This window comes from Ranitomeya imitator, chromosome 6 (genome assembly GCF_032444005.1).
Source record: "Ranitomeya imitator isolate aRanImi1 chromosome 6, aRanImi1.pri, whole genome shotgun sequence".
Taxonomy (NCBI): Eukaryota; Metazoa; Chordata; class Amphibia; order Anura; family Dendrobatidae; genus Ranitomeya; species Ranitomeya imitator.
In genome coordinates, this window is record NC_091287.1 from 341,544,756 (window position 1) to 341,564,513 (window position 19,758).

The 19,758-nt window shown below is 44.0% G+C and overlaps 1 protein-coding gene across 2 annotated transcripts in view; it reads left to right on the top strand.

The window, feature by feature from the left end:
* The first annotated feature begins 12,838 nt into the window (after window positions 1-12,838).
* Window positions 12,839-19,758, top strand: part of LOC138642635 (probable 2-ketogluconate reductase) — a 51,330-nt gene continuing 44,410 nt past the window's right edge. Inside the window, exon 1 of one of the 2 annotated variants that reach the window (XM_069730912.1) lies at window positions 12,839-12,983. The gene's annotated coding sequence lies outside the window, so the exon portion shown is untranslated. Of the gene's footprint in view, window positions 12,984-14,362; window positions 14,525-19,758 lie in introns of those variants that run through there. The other variant, XM_069730913.1, reaches the window with a different exon arrangement.

Here is a 19,758-nt window from a genome sequence, read left to right on the forward strand (position 1 = left end):
TCCCGCATTCCTGCGATTCTTACAAGTGCAGGGCCTTTCAGTCTAGGGGTAGTTCTGGACTGCCCTTGTCAGGGCGGGAGTACTGGGATTAGTTTAGAACTAGCCCCATAGGGACTGACAGGGTCATTGTCTGTCCCTTCTATCTTCTGGAGGATCCAACCAGGAAGAAAGATATCCTCCCCTGTGAAAGCATACCAAAAGATTGGTGAGAATGTTCCAATCTTTATACTGTCACACCTGACTATGATATTATGTTTGTCACCTATTTTTCTTAGGGTCGGCACACTGTTTTTTTGTCTCTAGAGGCAGGTATGGATTCTAGCTCCATTGCGTGAACAGAACAAAAGGAATGATTTTCATTTACAATCCATCCATTATTACATGTTGGTATCTCTCATGACATAAAGGATCTAACATTTTTGTTGCCTTTAGAACTTTGTATGAAATTCTACATAATCCCATGCACTTACACACATTTAAGATCGCATTGTCATGAATAGGTGACCTTGTTGAGCAGCACCCTTGTTTAACACCTCTCACCTCATGACAGTGGTCCCTTGTAACGTTGATTGGGTTTCTCTTACTGCAGGAGAAACTATTCTTTTACCCTTACGGGAAGACGGACCTTCGGTCAGCACCTCTATTGGCATTTTCCACGACGGAGGTTGCCCCCCATATTTTAGAGGTGGCACTTTTTGTTTGTTTTTATTCAACACATTAAAAGTTATGTTTTAATGCACTATTCTCACTTTTTGCTATATAGTGTTATTTATTTAATAGTTTAAAAACCCAATACATCTAATTATATAATTGTCTTGTAATATTTTCATTTCCTGTTCTGTCCAGATGTCACCGTATCCCAGAATTCCAAGCGGAGGAAGTTCACCGACCACTATATTGGGACACCCAAGTAATGGGTGTCTCAATATGGAAACTGCTGCTGGTACCAACCTATTGTGCAGTATCACCAGCAGTACACCGTCGCACCACACATACACACTATACGCCGTACGCACCACACACACACACTCTCACTCACATTCACACTCTCACACTCACATTCACACTGTCACACTCATACTCTCACACTCACACTCACATAGCCTCTTGCTATCTGTCTGCACAAAGATGGCGGGGGCCTGTTTACTGCGCCTGCGCGAATTACGCGCAGGTGCAGTGAATCATTCGGCTGATCCCGGCGGCAGATGCGCAACGTGTCTACATGCAGAGGAAGCCGGTTACATTAAAGGGGTTTTCTCACGAACGAAAGTTCATTTTAAAAATTGTCTGTGTCTGACCGTGTACGGAGCATACCACATCTCCTGGGCAAGAAGCAAAAGACAATACTGACATTACAGCAGGGGATCACAGTGGATTCATTTTGTGAGGTAAAATATTTCACTGACTGTTTTTAAAAAATATTTTACCTCACAAAATGTATCCTCTGCGATCTCCTGCTGTAATGTCAGTATTGTCTTTTACTTCCTCCCCTGCCCAGGAGCTGTGGTATGTTCTGTACACGGTCAGCACAGGGGTGATTGTATGTGACAATGTACGGAGCATACCACATCTCCTGGGCAGGGGAGAAAACAAAAGACAATACTGACATTACAACAGGGGATCACAGTGGATTCATTTTGTGAGGTAAAATATTTAACTCACTGGTTTTAAAAAATATTTTACCTCACAAAATGTCTTTTGAGAGGAATCCTGCCCAGGAGCTGTGGTATGTTCAGTACATGGTAAGACACAGACAATTTTCAAAATGAACTTTTGTTCATGGGAAAACCATTTTAAAAAGCAAATATCAACGCCAACATGGCTCCTCCTGAAAAGTACGCCAATGTCAATGAAAGGAAAGCAGCAAAGGCACAACGACGAAGACAACAAAGGACAAATGAGGCTCTTGAAGAGCAACAGCATCGCTGGGACAAAAACAATGCATATAAGTGTAGGCGTCAAGCACATGAGTCCCCTGATGCAAAAGTCATTAGATTATCACAGGATGCCATTAGGCAACAACAGCGCCACATGCCTGCCCCCATCGTGATATTACCGCCCTCTCGATGCTATAGCATTGGGCTTCCATCTAGTAAAGACATAAATGCACACACAGTTACACAGAAAAACAGTGATATAAAAAAAGAGCAGAAAGGAGGGGAGTTTAGGGACTAGTTTTCTGACAGTGGAGGTTGGCACCCTCAGTTGAAACAGCGCCCCAGCTTCTCGGCAAGCTTCTCTATAGGTGATCAGATAATATGTAATGAACAGATATAAATATATACAATACAGATACTAGTGGGTTGATGGGTATCATCAATATTTTTCTAAAATCTGACCAAAAAAACGTAATAAAACCCAAGAATGAACATATATGATGTCCTTGTACAACAAAGAAAAACCTTCCAGATCATAAATGGCCAGTAATGTAGCATTGCAATTAACACCACAAAACATCCATATACCTCACAGTCACGTTTCCTCTTTTGGTCATTCAGGGATTCATCAGGGAATTCCTTGAATCAGGGCAAGAAAAGGAGACAATAAGCCATACTGCAATGAAGATAACGGCTCACAGGCCCAGGCAATATGCCCCCACATAGCCTCTTACTGTTACGAAACTGCAGCACAGAAATAGGAAAGATGGGGGAACGCTGACCCTGCAGTAAGACTAGGCTGAAACCCTACGATGGAGTGGGCGACCCATTCCTTGCGAATAAACCCACCAACGATCCTAGTCTAAATTCAGCGAAGACCTATAGGTAAGGGGAAGGAGGTCCCTAAAGATCTAAGGACTAGGTACAAAAAACAGGTCACCTCCTAATAGGAAACACAGAAAGGACTGCAGAAACAAACTGAAAACAGAAATAAAAGATAACAGAACCAGAGATCTCAGAACTGCAAAATATCAAACACAGAAAGCTGTCTAAGACCTAACCAGAACTTTAGTGGATTAACACTGTTGTCCAGCAAGGAATGGGAGGCAGGTGCTGGGTAATAAAGGGTGATACAATCACCTGACCAAGACATCCCAGCACCAGGGGAAAAAGACCAGCAGCCAGAAAACCACAGCAAGATGACGGATGGTCAAAGCAAAACAGATTCTAACAATTACCTACAATATGAGCCCCAACATAGCCTCGTACATATATTATGAGTGCCCACACAAAGCCCCCTACATACAGTATGAATCCACACGCAGCCCTTACATACAATATGAATCCACACACAGCCCCTACATCTATAATATAACGCTGGGAGCGTCACTCTGTCCGAAGCCTTTATAGACTGCGCAGGGGCAAGCGCCGGCGCAGTCTGGCCCCCACAGAGTGACGCTCCCAGGAGATCGCGGTATGCGTAAGCATTGAACGCATACCGCGATCTCCACCGGAGAGTCAGGGACCGTGGACGCGCCAGGAGGGAAGGTAAGTATATTCACCTGTCCTCCGTTCCAGCGCTGCGTGCGGCTCCGTCTTCCGGCTCCTCTGCTGTGACAGAGTCCAGTCACAGGCAGAGGAGCCGGAGTGTGTGTTCAAGAAAATGGCGCCGGAAAGCGCGGACTGCGCAGGCGCCGATTCCTGCTGCCGGAATCGGCGCCTGCGCAGTCCGCGCTTTCCGGCGCCATTTTCTTGAAGACACACTCCGGCTCCACTGCAGGTGTGTCTTCAAGAAAATGGCGCCTGAGAGCGCGGACTGCGCAGGCGCCGATTCCTGCTGCCGGAATCGGCGCCTGCGCAGTCCGCGCTTTCCGGAGCCATTTTCTTGAAGACACACCTGCAGTGGAGCCGGACGATAGGTGAGTATGGTATTTTTATTTTTTTTATATGGCAGCAGCATACGGGGGCATATAATACAATAGTGGCGCAGGATGGGAGCAGCACATGACAGAACGGGCGCAGGATGGCAGCAGCACATGACAGAACGGGCGCAGGATGGCAGCAGCGCATTACAGAACGGGCGCAGGATGGCAGCAGCACATGACAGAACGGGCGCAGGATGGTAGCAGCGCATGACAGAACGGGCGCAGGATGGCAGCAGCGCATGACATAACGGGCGCAGGATGGGAGCAGCACATGACAGAACGGGCGCAGGATGGCAGCAGCACATGACAGAATGGGCGCAGGATGGCAGCAGCACATGACAGAACGGGCGCAGGATGGCAGCAGTGCATGGCAGAACGGGCGCAGGATGGCAGCAGCGCATGACATAACGGGCGCAGGATGGCAGCAGGATGGGAGCAGCGCATGACAGAATGGGCGCAGGATGGCAGCAGCGCATGACAGAACGGGCGCAGGATGGCAGCAGCACATGACAGAACGGGCGCAGGATGGCAGCAGCACATGACAGAACGGGCGCAGGATGGCAGCAGCACGTGACAGAACGGGCGCAGGATGGCAGCAGCACATGACAGAACGGGCGCAGGATGGCAGCAGCGCATGACATAACGGGCGCAGGATGGCAGCAGGATGGGAGCAGCACATGACAGAACGGGCGCAGGATGGCAGCAGCGCATGACAGAACAGGGGCGCAGGATGGGAGCAGCACATGACAGAACGGGCGCAGGATGGGAGCAGCACATGACAGAACGGGCGCAGGATGGCAGCAGCACATGATGGAGACCATATACCAATATAAATGCTCGCCACCCGGGCGTAGAACTGGTTCAATAGCTAGTACAATATGAGTCCACACACAGCGTCCCTACATACAGTATGAGCCCCCACATAGCCCCGTACATACAATATGAGCGCCCACACGCAGCCCCTTCATACAGTATGAATCTACACATAGCTTTCTATATACAGTATGAGTCCCCAAATAGCCTCCTATATAAAGTATGAGCCCACACATAGCTCCCTATATACAGTATGAGCCCCTCCATAGCCTCCTATATACAGTGTGAGCCACCACATAGCTCCCTATATATAGTTTGATCCCTATATAGCCGTCTATATACAGTATGAGCCCCCATACAGCCTCCTATATACAGTGTGAGCCCCCACATCCCATATATATATATATATATATATATATATATATAACTAGATGGTGGCATCGGGTATTCTAGAATATGCATGTCCACATAGTATATTGCCCAGTCACGTAGTATATTGCCCAGCCAGGTAGTATATTGCCCAGCCACGTAGTATATTGCCCAGTCACATAGTATATTGCCCAGTCACGTAGTATATTGCCCTGCTACGTAGTATATTGCCCAGCTACGTAGTATATTGCCCAGTCACATAGTATATTGCCCAGCTACGTAATATATTGCCCAGCTACGTAGTATATTGCCCAGTCATGTAGTATATTGCCCAGCTACGTAGTATATTGCCCAGCTACGTAGTATATTGCCCAGTCACGTAGTATATTGCCCAGTCACGTAGTATATTGCCCAGCCACGTAGTATATTGCCCAGCCACGTAGTATATTGCACAGGGACGGAGTATACAGCACAGAGCCACGTAGTATACAGACTTAAAATAAAAAATAAACATATACTCACCCTCCGAAGAGCCCGTTGTAGTTCTGGCGCTTGTGTGCGGTGCACACGGCAGTTTCCGGTCCCAGGGTTGGTATGGGTGCAGGACCTGTGATGACGTCGTGGCCAAATGACCGCGACGTCATGGCAGGTCCTTCTCGCATACCATTCTTGCCACCGGAACCTGCCGCTTGCATGGAGCGGTCACCGGAGCGTCGCGAGGAGCGGGAAAGGCGGCGGAAGGTGAGTATATAATGATTTTTATTTTTTTTTAATTATTTTTAACATTAGATCTTTTTACTATTGATGCTGCATAGGCAGCATCAATAGTAAAAATTTGGTCACACAGGGTTAATAGCAGCGTTAATGGAGTGCGTTACACCGCGGCATAACGCGGTCCATTAGCGGTGCCATTAACCCTGTGTGAGGGCTGACTGGAGAGGGGTACGGAGCGGGCACTGACTACGGGGAGGAAGGAGCGGCCATGTTGCCGCCAGACTGTGCCCGTCACTGATTGGTCGTGGCAATGGTCGTAGGCGTTTTGCCACGACCAATCAGCGACTTGGATTTCCATGACAGACAGAGGCCGCGACCAATGAATATCTGTGACCGACAGAAAGTAGACAGATAGTAGATTAAAACATAGCACATACAGATGTACTCACCTTGCTCCCATTCCCCTGGCTCTTTGCTCCTGTTCCGAGGCTCCACCTCTACTAGCCAGCATGTACATGCTGACACGATGACCACATTGCACTGGCATGTCACAGCAGAGGCAGCATAGTGTCAAGAAAGCTCCCTGCAGGGATTTGTGCGCCTCCGATGGCAGTGCACAAATTATTATAAATGTCAGGACCAGCTACTTGATGGGCACACATCGGCGAGAGCGCAGGAGGATAGCCTGGACGTCTGGTGCCAGGGACAGCCTGTGACACAGAGGAGCTGTGAACGAGAGCGATAGCAGCGGCGCTGCAGGGGCTAGCCTCTCTCCAGAGAAGGCAGATCGGACCTGCGGTCATGTGACCATGTGTCAGAGAGGGTGGGTGGAGCTTAGCGCCTCAGTTTGAGGCTGCAGAGCGGGGCTGCAGCGGCTCTGGGAGAATGTGCAAGAAGAACCCTAGGATGTTAAAAGGGGTGACAGGAATAAACGTAGTCACACAAGCCAAAGTCATACACAGAGAAGTCGGCACAGTACACAGGGGCAGTCAGAAGAATAGTTAGGACGTAGCAAGAGATCAGAAAACCAGAACGGACAATGGACGGTACAGAAACTTTTTGTCCTCCAAAAAAACGGACAGCAGGCAAGAATCACAACAGGGACGGATCAGATCAGATACCAAATAGACAAACAATAGTACATGCAGAAAGCAGAGGCACACCAGGGTCAGACACTCAGCCAAGGGTCAGAGTATAAACGACAAGGATTGACCTCACAGTAAGGCTATAAAAAGCCTCCCAGGACCCAGAAAGAGGCCATCCGAGTTAACCCTGCAACTACCTGACCCAAGAACCCAGAAAACCATGACAATATTGAAGGCAATCTGATGAGCCCCCTGGAGCCTTGGGCCTTAGGCGGAAGCCTAGAATGCCCTCATTATAATCTGCCTGTAATTCTGTTGACGGAGCTGTGCTGTGCAGCTCCTTAACTGAGCAGTAGCGGACGCCAGTGGCACCAGTTACAGCTGATCAGTGTGGGTGCCTGCCTGGTGTCACACTCCTACGGATCAGACATTGACCTATCCTAAGGATAGCCTATCAAAGATAAAGTCCCAGACAACCCCTTTAGACACTGAAGAAGCTTTTCTCCAAACAGTTGATTAGTTAAGGTGCCAGAGGTTGGACCACCTTCTTCCTGATAATGATACCCTATTCTATGAATGTATTCTGTTGTCTACAAGGTTCTTATATGTTATAGTTAACTCTACAGGGCTTGGCCATATACAGTGGCATGTAAAAGTTTGGGCATCCCTGGTCAAAAATACTGTTGTTGTGAACAGTTAAGCACGTTAAAGATTAAATGATCTCTAAAAGACCTAAAGTTAAAGACATATTTACTTTGTATATTAGTCAAAATTAAAAGTAGGGGCACACTGCATGGTTAGTACCTAGTTGCACACCCTTTTGCAAGTATCATAGTTTGTAAATGCTTTTTGCAACCAGACAAGAGAATATCAATTCTTGTTTGAGGGATTTCCTCCATTCTTCCTTGGAAAATAATTCTAGTTATGTTCGACTACTGGGTCTTCTTGCATGCACTGGCATTTTGAGGTCTAGCCACAGATTTTCAATGATGTTCAGATCAGGGGACTATGAGAGCCATTGTAAAACCTTCAGCTTGCTCCTTTTCATCTATTGTGGATTTTGATGTGTGTTTAGAATCATTATCCATTTGTAGAAGCCTTCCTCTTTTCAGCTTCAGCTTTTTTGCAGATGGTGTTATGTTTGCATCAAGAATTTGTTGAGATTTCATTGTATCCATTCTTCCCTGTTTCCCGTGTCATTGGCTGCAATATGGCCCCACGCATGACTGATCCACACCCATGCTTAATGGTTGGTGAGATTTTATTTTCCTGAAATTCTTTGCCGTTTTTTCTCCACACATACATTTGATCATTGTGGCCAAAGAGTTCTATTTTTTCCTCATCGGTTCACAGGACTTGTTTCCAAAATGCATCAGACTTGTTTAGATGTTCTTTTGCATACTTGTGATGCTGAATTTTATTGTGAGGACGCGAGGAGAGGTTTTCTTCTGGCGACTCTTCATGAAGGCCATATTTGTGCAGGTGTTTCTGAAGAGTAGAACAATGTACCACAACTCCAGAGTCTGCTAAATCTTTTTGAAGGTCTTTTGCAGTCGAGCGGGGGTTCTGATTTGCCTTTCTAGCAATCCTTCGAGTAGCTCTCACTGGAATTTTGCTTGGTCTTCCAGAACTTATCTTGCCATCCACTATTCCTGTTAACTTCCATTTCTTAATTGCATTTCGAACTGAGGAAAGGGAACTTGAAAACACTTTGCTATCTTCTTATTACCTTCTCTTGCTTTGTGGATCTCCACCATTTTTATTTTCAGAGTGCTAGGCAGCTACTTAGGAGAACCCATAGCTGCTGTTTTTGCCACAAGATTAGAGGAGACTGGGTTTTTATAAAGCTGGGAAATTTGCATTACCTGGCCTTTCCTAACAAAATAATATTATATACAGGTCCTTCTCAAAAAATTAGCATATAGTGTTAAATTTCATTATTTACCATAATGTAATGATTACAATTAAACTTTCATATATTATAGATTCATTATCCACCAACTGAAATTTGTCAGGTATTTTATTGTTTTAATACTGATGATTTTGGCATACAACTCCTGATAACCCAAAAAACCTGTCTCAATAAATTAGCATATTTCACCCATCCAATCAAATAAAAGTGTTTTTTAATAACAAACAAAAAAACCATCAAATAATAATGTTCAGTTATGCACTCAATACTTGGTCGGGAATCCTTTGGCAGAAATGACTGCTTCAATGCGGCGTGGCATGGAGGCAATCAGCCTGTGACACTGCTGAGATGTTATGGAGGCCCAGGATGCTTCAATAGCGGCCTTAAGCTCATCCAGAGTGTTGGGTCTTGCGTCTCTCAACTTTCTCTTCACAATATCCCACAGATTCTCTATGGGGTTTAGGTCAGGAGAGTTGGCAGGCCAATTGAGCACAGTAATACCATGGTCAGTAAACCATTTACCAGTGGTTTTGGCACTGTGAGCAGGTGCCAGGTCATGCTGAAAAATGAAATCTTCATCTCCATAAAGCATTTCAGCCGATGGAAGCATGAAGTGCTCCAAAATCTCCTGATAGCTAGCTGCATTGACCCTGTTATTGATGAAACACAGTGGACCAACACCAGCAGCTGACATGGCACCCCACACCATCACTGACTGTGGGTACTTGACACTGGACTTCAGGCATTTTGGCATTTCCTTCTCCCCAGTCTTCCTCCAGACTCTGGCACCTTGATTTCCGAATGACATGCAAAATTTGCTTTCATCAGAAAAAAGTACTTGGGACCACTTAGCAACAGTCCAGTGCTGCTTCTCTGTAGCCCAGGTCAGGCGCCTCTGCCGCTGTTTATGGTTCAAAAGTGGCTTTACCTGGGGAATGCGGCACCTGTAGCCCATTTCCTGCACACGCCTGTGCACGGTGGCTCTGGATGTTTCCACACCAGACTCAGTCCACTGCTTCCTCAGGTTCCCCAAGGTCTGGAATCGGTCCTTCTCCACAATCTTCCTCAGGGTCCGGTCTCCTCTTCTCGTTGTACAGCGTTTTCTGCCACATTGTTTCCTTCCAACAGACTTACCATTGAGGTGCCTTGATACAGCACTCTGGGAACAGCATATTTGTTGAGAAATTTCTTTCTGGGTCTTACCCTCTTGCTTGAGGGTGTCAATGATGGCCTTCTTGACATCTGTCAGGTCACTAGTCTTACCCATGATGGGGGTTTTGAGTAATGAACCAGGAAGGGAGTTTATAAAAGCCTCAGGTATCTTTTGCATGTGTTTAGAGTTAATTAGTTGATTCAGAAGATTAGGGTAATAGGTCGTTTAGAGAACCTTTTCTTGATATGCTAATTTATTGAGACAGGTTTTTTGGGTTATCAGGAGTTGTATGCCAAAATCATCAGTATTAAAACAATAAAAGACCTGACAAATTTCAGTTGGTGGATAATGAATCTATAATATATGAAAGTTTAATTGTAATCATTACATTATGGTAAATAATGAAATTTAACACTATATGTTAATTTTTTGAGAAGGACCTGTATAGTATAATGAACAAGCCATAACCCTAACAGGCTAATTAAGGTCTGAAACCTTGGTCAAAGTTATTTGAGCACACAAACCCCCATTGGTGCCCAAATGTTTGCATTGGCCCATATTCCTTTTTGTAATTTGTAAAATGTAAAAAATGACAATGTATATATTTTTTGCCTAAAATACAAAGGAAATGTGCCATCTTCATTTTTAGGCCTTTCAGAGATCATTTCATATTCAACTTGCTTAACTGTTCACATTAAGAGTAATTTTGATCAGATGTGCACAAACCTTTACATGCCACTGTATGCAACTTTTTATAAATATGTTATATTGTCATATTGTTATTAAGCCATACATTTACAGTTGAAACCAGAAGACTACATACACTATATAAAAAGACACATATGCATGTTTTTCTCAATATCTGACATGAAATCAGATCAAACCTTTCCCGTTTTAGGTCAATTGGGATTACCATAATTATTAATATGTGCCAAAATGCCAGAATAATGAGAGAGAGAAAATGTTTTAAGGCATTTTTTATTACTTACAGAAATCACATCAAGGCAGAAAGCTTGCATCAAGGGGGTCCCACCTTAATCCCAGTTGGTGTTCTTGGATCAAGCATTCCCAACACACAATCACATTCAGCTTCAAGCACCCCCTCCATCTGGCAATATCACCCTTTGTCCAGTTTATTATTTACTTTAATGTATCTTTCCAATGCCAAGGCCAGTATACATGCATCAAGGTTTGTTCTTCTGTGAGAGCTACTCACAAAAGTCACCATCTGGAGACCTATTCCCTGGGATCTTTCTGAAGGTGAAGATACCAGGGCCTCCAACCTTGCCTTATCTCCTGAATCAGCCCTCCGTTTGTCCTCTTCCCCCACCCAGGGAAGAGGGGCGTTGCCATGTACAGAGCCCCTCTTCCTACCGCAGTACACCAACCTGACAAACAAGACAACACGAACAAGGGGTAGCAGAAAATATCAAGCATAAAAATATTCACTCACGTATAACAGAAGAATGCCTTGGGGAGTGGAGAACGGGGAAAAAACAAAGTAAGAAGAGGGAAGGGAATTATCACACTACAAACCCATGCAACAGTCACAGATAACTCCTCCAAACTCCTCATATAAACACCTCTCCTCCAAGCTATGCAGCATAAGCTAGCTCTGACATGGGTTTGAATCAGGACCCAGATTATAATCTATTATAATTATAAAAGGGATGGAAGTGGCTAACCAAGCTCAGCTAAGAGCTCAGACTCCCAGAGCTCCCAACATGGCAGATTAACTTTTTCTGCCAAAAGAAATTAACACCGTTTAAAAAGAAGGTGAAGTGCTTCTTTTCAGTGCAGCAGTAGGAGCAATCAGACACTGCGGTCTTTTCGCTCCTCTCTGTTACGGTAACCCAGTAACAAATGTGCTTTGTAGATGAAGTGAATAGGCAGAAATTAGTGGCGTGTGTGATTTGTAGAGCATACATAGCTCTGTCTCTTGGGAAATGTAGTCTAGAGGCACAGTGGAAAATCAAGCAGGAAGTTCAGGATGTAAACAGTAACAAACCACAAGGATGGCTTCAAGGGTCTGAAGGGCAGGTAAAAAAAAATATAAAAAAACAAAAACAGGTAGGTTTGGGGACTCATTATAGGGACAGCCAGATCATATTTCATTTTTTTATGCCCGGAAATTCCTTGAACTTCAGTCGACCAATATTTGTCCACTTGTTAACCAACAGGTCTTAGAGAAATTTTAGCATATAAGCCCTACCATCAAGTTCTGGCTAGGCCCAGTATTCTTTGTCATATACTGAAAAAAGGTACAGTACAGACCAAAAGTTTGGACACACCTTCTCATTTAAAGATTTTTTCTGTATTTTCATGACTATGAAAATTGTACATTCACATTGAAGGCATCAAAACTATGAATTAACACATGTGGAATTATATGCTTAACAAAAAAGTGTGAAACAACTGAAATTATGTCTTATATTCTAGGTTCTGTAAAGTAGCCACCTTTTGCTTTGATGACTGCTTTGCACACTCTTGGTATTCTCTTGATGAGCTTCAAGAGGTAGTCACCGGGAATGGTTTTCATTTCACAGGTGTGCCCTGTCAGATTTAATAAGTGGGATTTCTTACCTTATAAATGGGGTAGGGACCATCAGTTGTGTTGTGCAGAAGTCTGGTGGATACACAGCTGATAGTCCTACTGAATAGACTGTTAGAATTTGTATTATGGCAAGAAAAAAAAGCAGCTAAGTAAAGAAAAACGAGTGGCCATCATTACTTTAAGAAATGATGATCAACTATTGATCAGGGCAATCTGTGTGAATTCACTTGTTATAATTACACACAATCCAGAGTTACAGGAAGTTAGAAAACAAGTACATTATTGGAATCTTATTTCTTTACTTTCTTGCTGACATTTTCCATTTGAAGACTTTTTTTTTTACAGTTTGTACCCATTATCTGTAGAGAAGAAGACAAAGCCCTTAGTGTGCACAAGTGCAGGTTTGATGGCATATCTACTTTCCAGTCAACTGTGTGTCAAAGTTTTGAACCAGTTCTTCACGAGACACATTAACTTCTTCCTCCTATATTTCCATGGTATTAAGGTTGAAGGAAGTCTATTGAGTTCAACCTTTGCCATCAAAGTCCAAGTGTGTCAGAGAAGAGAAAGTCAAGAACGAAGTAAGTACTTGTTCCCTGGCCTCTAGTACATTTTACAATTTATTGAAGGAATGTGTTATGTCATGTGTGTCAGCAGTGTACAAGGCAGGGGTGCACACATTTTTGTGGTGTATAACCAAATTGTGCTATTTAAATGGGCCACAATAAAATTTAGTAAGACTTAAAAAAAAGTTAAATATTTGAATTTAGTACAGGAAAACAGTACATGTTATTATAAAGCTCACATAGATCTGTAACACATATGTTTATGCTTTTACAGGGTAGTGACATAGCAATGCCAAGTAGAGGGTCTCATCATAGTGTGAGTTTGGGGAACGACCCCATTCTACGAGCCAGAGACCCTCATCTGAATATTAGCCACTATGTTACCCCAGCTGGGAATTGGATCTGGAACTGGATCTATTTTATATGAATGGGTTGTCTGTGATTGGAGAACCCTTTCTATACCAAAGTTCCTTCAGAATTTAATTCTTTCATTTGTATGGCTAAAACAGTCATTTGCATTAAAGCAAACTCCTTTCATAGAAATCAAAGATCATGAGGAAGGCTGCTCCACATACTAGGATTCAGTTGATAGCCCATCCTACAACATAGTGACTGAAATCAGATTTCACATTTATATTTTAAGCCTGTTCAATAAATACAATAAGGAACGTAATGCAAAGCTGACGACCAAGGAATGTCTGCTTAGAAACAAACATACCGTAGTTTAGTGTCCTACTTTTTTTTTTTTTTTAGAATCACCCACTATATTTCTTAGGCTTGCCTAGTCTGCAAAATTCCTCACTTGAATAACAGTACATACAAACAAAACAAACATAAAAAGATTAAAATCCAAAATATAATACAATGTAAAGATAGAATAGTAAAAATATGTTTAGTGATACATTCTAAAGCAGGGGTCTCCAAGTCAGCCAGGTAAATAGAAAAAATGTGAATATGAAGGGTCACGTTCTTTACGGGGAAAGATTACATTTTCAGTGATACCATTATTTTATACCAAATGCCTCATTATAATGACGAGTTCCCCATGGGACACGTCTGAACCCTGTTTTTTGGTACCTTAGAAAGAGCCTGTGATGATGTCACAAATGATTGGTCCAAATGTGATGTTACCTAATTACCTTACACAAACACACAGAAGCTGATTTTATTGGATGTTAATTAAGATACTATCTTGTGGTGGACATAAAGTTGAGGGCTACTGTGCCAGAATAGCACATGGACCACTATCCAATATGTCATAGAAGATCACCATTATATGTTCTTCTAACAATCCAGCATTGTTAATCATTAAACTAACTAAGGTATTTACATGCAATATAACAAGGAGTAGGAAATAGGTTAATGGACAACTTACTTATCACTGGGGGTCTGTCGGCTGGGACTCTCAGCTATCCCGAGAACAGGTCTCTGCAGAGCCTTGTCTAATCAGAATGGAGGTCAAGCATGAGCACCACAACTCTATTTTTGTCTATAGGACTGCTGGAGCTAGCCACGCACTCTCTTTGGGGTCTCTGTGTTCAGACCCCCAGCAATCAGTAGGTTATGCCTTATTCTATTTTGTTTTGTTCTGATCTATTTGCACGTTCTGATTTTTTATTCTATTTTCTGGAGATAATTTTGATTACTGTGATCCTGTGTTATCTATATATACGATAGGTGTTAAATTTTATTGTAATCCTGCCTGTGGTGATAAAAAGGTGACTACTGAAGAGCGATCTCTCAACAGAACAGGAAGTGGTACTTAAATTTGTAGCTCAGTGACGACTGTAAAGGTACCTTCACACATAACGATATTGTTAACGATATCGTTGCTTTTTGTGACGTAGCAACGATATCTACTATATAAAGCTGAATGTGTGTATGTGTGTGTGTGTGTATGTGTGTGTGTATGTCCGGGATTGGCATCTGCACCGTCACAGCTACAGCCACAAAATTTGGCACAGTCACACGTCTGGACCCCGAGAGCGTCATAGGCTATATTGTGAGGCGAAATTTTAACCCCGCGCGTACCAATTCACCAAACAATTTTGCCCCTATCTACATAATGGGGAAAAAAGTGAAAGGAAAAGTGTTGGAAGCGTCGCAGCTACAGCAACAAAATTTTGCACAGTCACACGTCTGGACCCTGAGAGCGTCATAGGCTACGTTATGAGGTGAAATTTTAACCCCGCGCTTTCCAATTCACCAAACAATTTTGCCCCTATCTACATAATGGGGAAAAAGTGAAAGGAAAAGTGTTGGAGGCGTCGCAGCTACAGCCACAAAATTTTGCACAGTCACACGTCTGGACCCTGAGAGCGTCATAGGCTATGTTGTGAGGTGAAATTTTAACTCCGCGCTTTCCAATTGACCAAACTATTTTTCCCTATCTACATAATGGGGAAAAGTGAAAGGAAAAGTGTTGGAGGCAAATTGACAGCTGCCAGATGTGAACAAGGGGGACTTAAAGAGTGAGAGCGATGGCGCCAAAGAGTATATACCGTACAGTTGCTAAGGTGGGCCCCCGACATGGGATACTCACCACACACGGGGATATAAACACTTACATAAAATGCGCCACACACTACCACGTGCTTGAACACATATACCACCCTCAGCACACATTTCACCACACATACACCAACCTTGCCACATAAAAGTCGAAACACAAAAGTCGCCGCTCAAAACTCACCACGCGCAAAACTCGCCACATGCAAAAAATAGGCTCACGCAAAACTCGCCACAAGTGCAAAACTCACCTCATGGAAAACTCGCCACACGCAAAACTTGCACATGCGGAAAAATTGCCACATGCACAAAAGTTGCAACACATGCAAAAGTTGCCTCACACAAAACTTGCACATACTCAAAAGGCACCAGACATAAAACTCACCACGCGCAAAACTCGCCATGCGCAAAACTTGCTGCACACAACTTGCTACACTAACCTGTCACATGCAACTCGACACACAAAAAGTTGCTACACGCATGTTGCCACACAAAACTCATCTCACAAAAGTCGCTACATGCATGTCGCCACACACAACTCAACACACACAACTTGACAAACGAAACTCGCCCTAAAACACACACACAAGTCTGGTATTAGCCTTCAAAAATAAAAATCTGATTAATAAGCAGACAAACTACAAGAGCAACAAATGTACCATATAGGATATATGGCAGCTGTCAGTCACATGACCTGTCTATTATGTGCATGTGTGAGCTAATATATACTGCCAGGGGGAGGGCTTCCTGTTGGCTGGGGATTTATCAGGCTGCCAATTTATCTTACAAATACTGAGGTAAAAATACTGAGCAAATAACGTGTTAACGAGGTCTAATACAGGAGATCACACAGGTATATACTATATACAGGGGAGATGACACACATATATATACTATATACAGGAGAGATGACACACAGGTATATACTATATAAAGGAGGAGATGACATACAGGTACATACTATATACAGGAGGAGATGACATACAGGTATTTACTATATACAGGAGGAGATGACACACAGGTATATACTATATACAGGAGCAGATTACCTACAGGTATATACTATATACAGGAGGAGATGACATACAGGTATATGCTATATATAGAAGATGACATACAGGTATATACTATATACAGGAGGAGATGATACACAGATATATACTATATACAGGGGAGATGACACACAGGTATATACTATATACAGGAGGAGATGACATACAGGTATATACACTATATATAGAAGGAGATGACATACAGGTATATACTATATATAGGAGGAGATGACATACAGGTATATACTATATATAGGAGGAGATGACATACAGGTATATACTATATACAGGGGAGATGACACACAGCAGGTATATATTATATACAGGGGAGATGACATACAGGTATATACTATATACAGGAGATGACATACAGGTGTATACTATATATAAGGGAGAAGACAAACATGTATATACTGAGGTGAAAATGAGAGGTGTGAGGTGAATATGAAAAGGTGTGAGTGCAAAATGAGAGGAGTGAGGGAAAATAGTGTAGTGATCGGAAAATGACAGATGTGAGGTCGAAATGACAAGTGTTAGGCGGGAATGAGAGGAGTGAGGGAGAAAATGAGAGGTGTGAGGGAGAAAATGAGAGATGTGAGGGGGAAAATGAAAGATGTGATTGGGAAAATGAGAGGCGTGATGGGAAAATAAGAGAAGTGAGGTGCTCTAACTAACCACAGATATTTACTATGCCCAGGCAACGCCGGGCTCTTCAGCTAGTCGTTAATAAAATCGTTATGTGTGACAGCGACCAACGATCAGGCCCCTGCTGGGAGATCGTTGGTCGCTGAAGAAAGTCCAGAACTTTATTTCGTCGCTGGATCTCCCGTGGACATCGCTGGATCGGCGTGTGTGACACCGATCCAGCGATGTCTTCACTGGTAACCAGGGTAAACATCGGGTAACTAAGCGCAGGGCCGCGCTTAGTAACCCGATGTTTACCCTGGTTACCATCCTAAAAGTAAAAAAAAACAAACAGTACATACTTACCTAACGCTGTCTGTCCCCGGCGCTGTGCTCTGCACTCCTCCTGTACTGGCTGTAAGCGTCGGTCAGCCGGAAAGCAGAGCGGTGACGTCACCGCTCTGCTTTCCGGCCGCTGTGCTCACAGCCAGTACAGGAGGAGTGCAGAGAAGCAGAGCGCCGGGGACAGACAGCGTTAGGTAAGTATGTACTGTTTGTTTTTTTTTACTTTTAGGATGGTAACCAGGGTAAACATCGGGTTACTAAGCGCGGCCCTGCGCTTAGTTACCCGATGTTTACCCTGGTTACCGGCATCGTTGGTCGCTGGAGAGCGGTCTGTGTGACAGCTCTCCAGCGACCAAACAGCGACGCTGCAGCGATCCGGATCGTTGTCGGTATCGCTGCAGCGTCGCTTAATGTGAAGGGGCCATAAGGCAGTGTGCAGATGTTGCGGATTTTGATGCGTTTCCGCAGCGTTTTCAGACGTTCGGAATTGCATCAAATCCGCAGTGTAGTACAGTAACAATGATAGTCAATGGGAATTTGAGAATTACTGTGCACATGCTGAGGAAAAATCCGCACGGATTTGCTGCGTTTTTTTTCCGCAGCATGTCAATTCTTTGTGCGGAAACGCAGCGTTTCTGCATCCATTGACTATACGTTGAGTAAGGCAAATCCGCACATCAAAAAACGCATGACAATCGCAACAAATCCGCATCAATTCCGTATTAATAATCCGCAAGCATTTTGGCCTGCGTTTTCTGCCAAGAGATGCAGATTCTGTGCGGAAAATTCCGCAGGCCAGTCCACAACGTGTGCACATACCCTAAAAATTGCCCTGTGAAGTGGTTATCTTAGCCAGAAAAGTACTTTTCATTAAAGACTTGCCAGGTCATATAAATGTTGTAAAGAATCACCTCTATATGTCACAAATAAATATAATGAAATACAGTTTATTTAGTAGTCACAATTAATACTACTCTTCCTCTGTAATGGTTGTAAGATAAATAATGAGACAGTGACAAAGTTCTAGAGGAAATCAGCTGTTTTTTTTAGTTGCACTAATATAACCCTCCCCTTAGGCTACTTTCACACTAGCGTCGGAATCTCCCCGTCGCAATGCGTCGGGCAGAGATTCCGACGCTAGCGTTTGACGCACTGCACAACGGGTGCAGCGGATGCATTTCTCCGGCGCATCCGCTGCCCCATTGTGAGGTGCGGGGAGGTGGGGGCGGAGTTCCGGCCACGCATGCGCGGTCGGAAAAAGCGGTCCGTGAGGAGCAAAAAACGTTACATGTAACGTTTTTTGCTCCCGGCGGTCTGCCACAACACAGCAACACGGTGGCAAAGCGTCGCAATGCGTCGCTAATGTTAATCTATGGGGCAAAAACGCATCCTGCAAACAACTTTGCAGGATGCGTTTTTTTGCCATAAACGACGCATTGCGACGTCTGGCAAAACACGCCAGTGTGAAAGTAGCCTTAGTCAGCTATCTTCTTAATATAAACTTACCTTGTAACGTCTTCACATCCTGTTCCGTCCAGATGTGTCCGGATCCCAGAATTCCAAGCGGCAGAAGTTCACCAACCTCCATATTCGGACACCCAAGTGATGGGTGTCTCAATATGGAAACTGCTGGTGGTACCAGCCTCTTGCGCGGTACCACCAGCGGAACACTATCACACCACACACACACACAAACACACACTGTATATTCCATACGCATCACACACACTATATATATGCCGTATGCAACACACACACTGTATATGCCGTATGCAGCCTCTTGCGTGGTACCACCAGCGGCACACCGTCGCAAACATGCCGCCGCCGAGATCAGCCGAATTATTCACTGACCGCCACCATCTTTGTACAGGAGAAGTGCACGCACAGTTTTAATGTGACCGCCGCTGTCTGCACAAAGATGACGGCGGTCCGATTTATTGCGCCTGAACGAATTCAGCGCAGGTGCAGTGAATCATTTGGCTGATCCCGATGGCAGATGCGCGACGTGTGTACAGGCAGAGGAAGCCGGTCACATTAAACGGGTTTTCCGACGAACGGAAGTTCATTTTAAAAATTGTCTATGTCTGACCGTGTAAGGAGCATACCACATCTCCTGGGCAGGGGAGGAAGCAAAAGACAATACTGACATTACAGCCGGGGATCACAGAGGATTTCTTTTGTCAGGTAAAATATTTCACTGACTGTTTTTAAACAATATTTTACCTCACAAAATGTATCTTCTGCGATCGAAGCGCACAGGG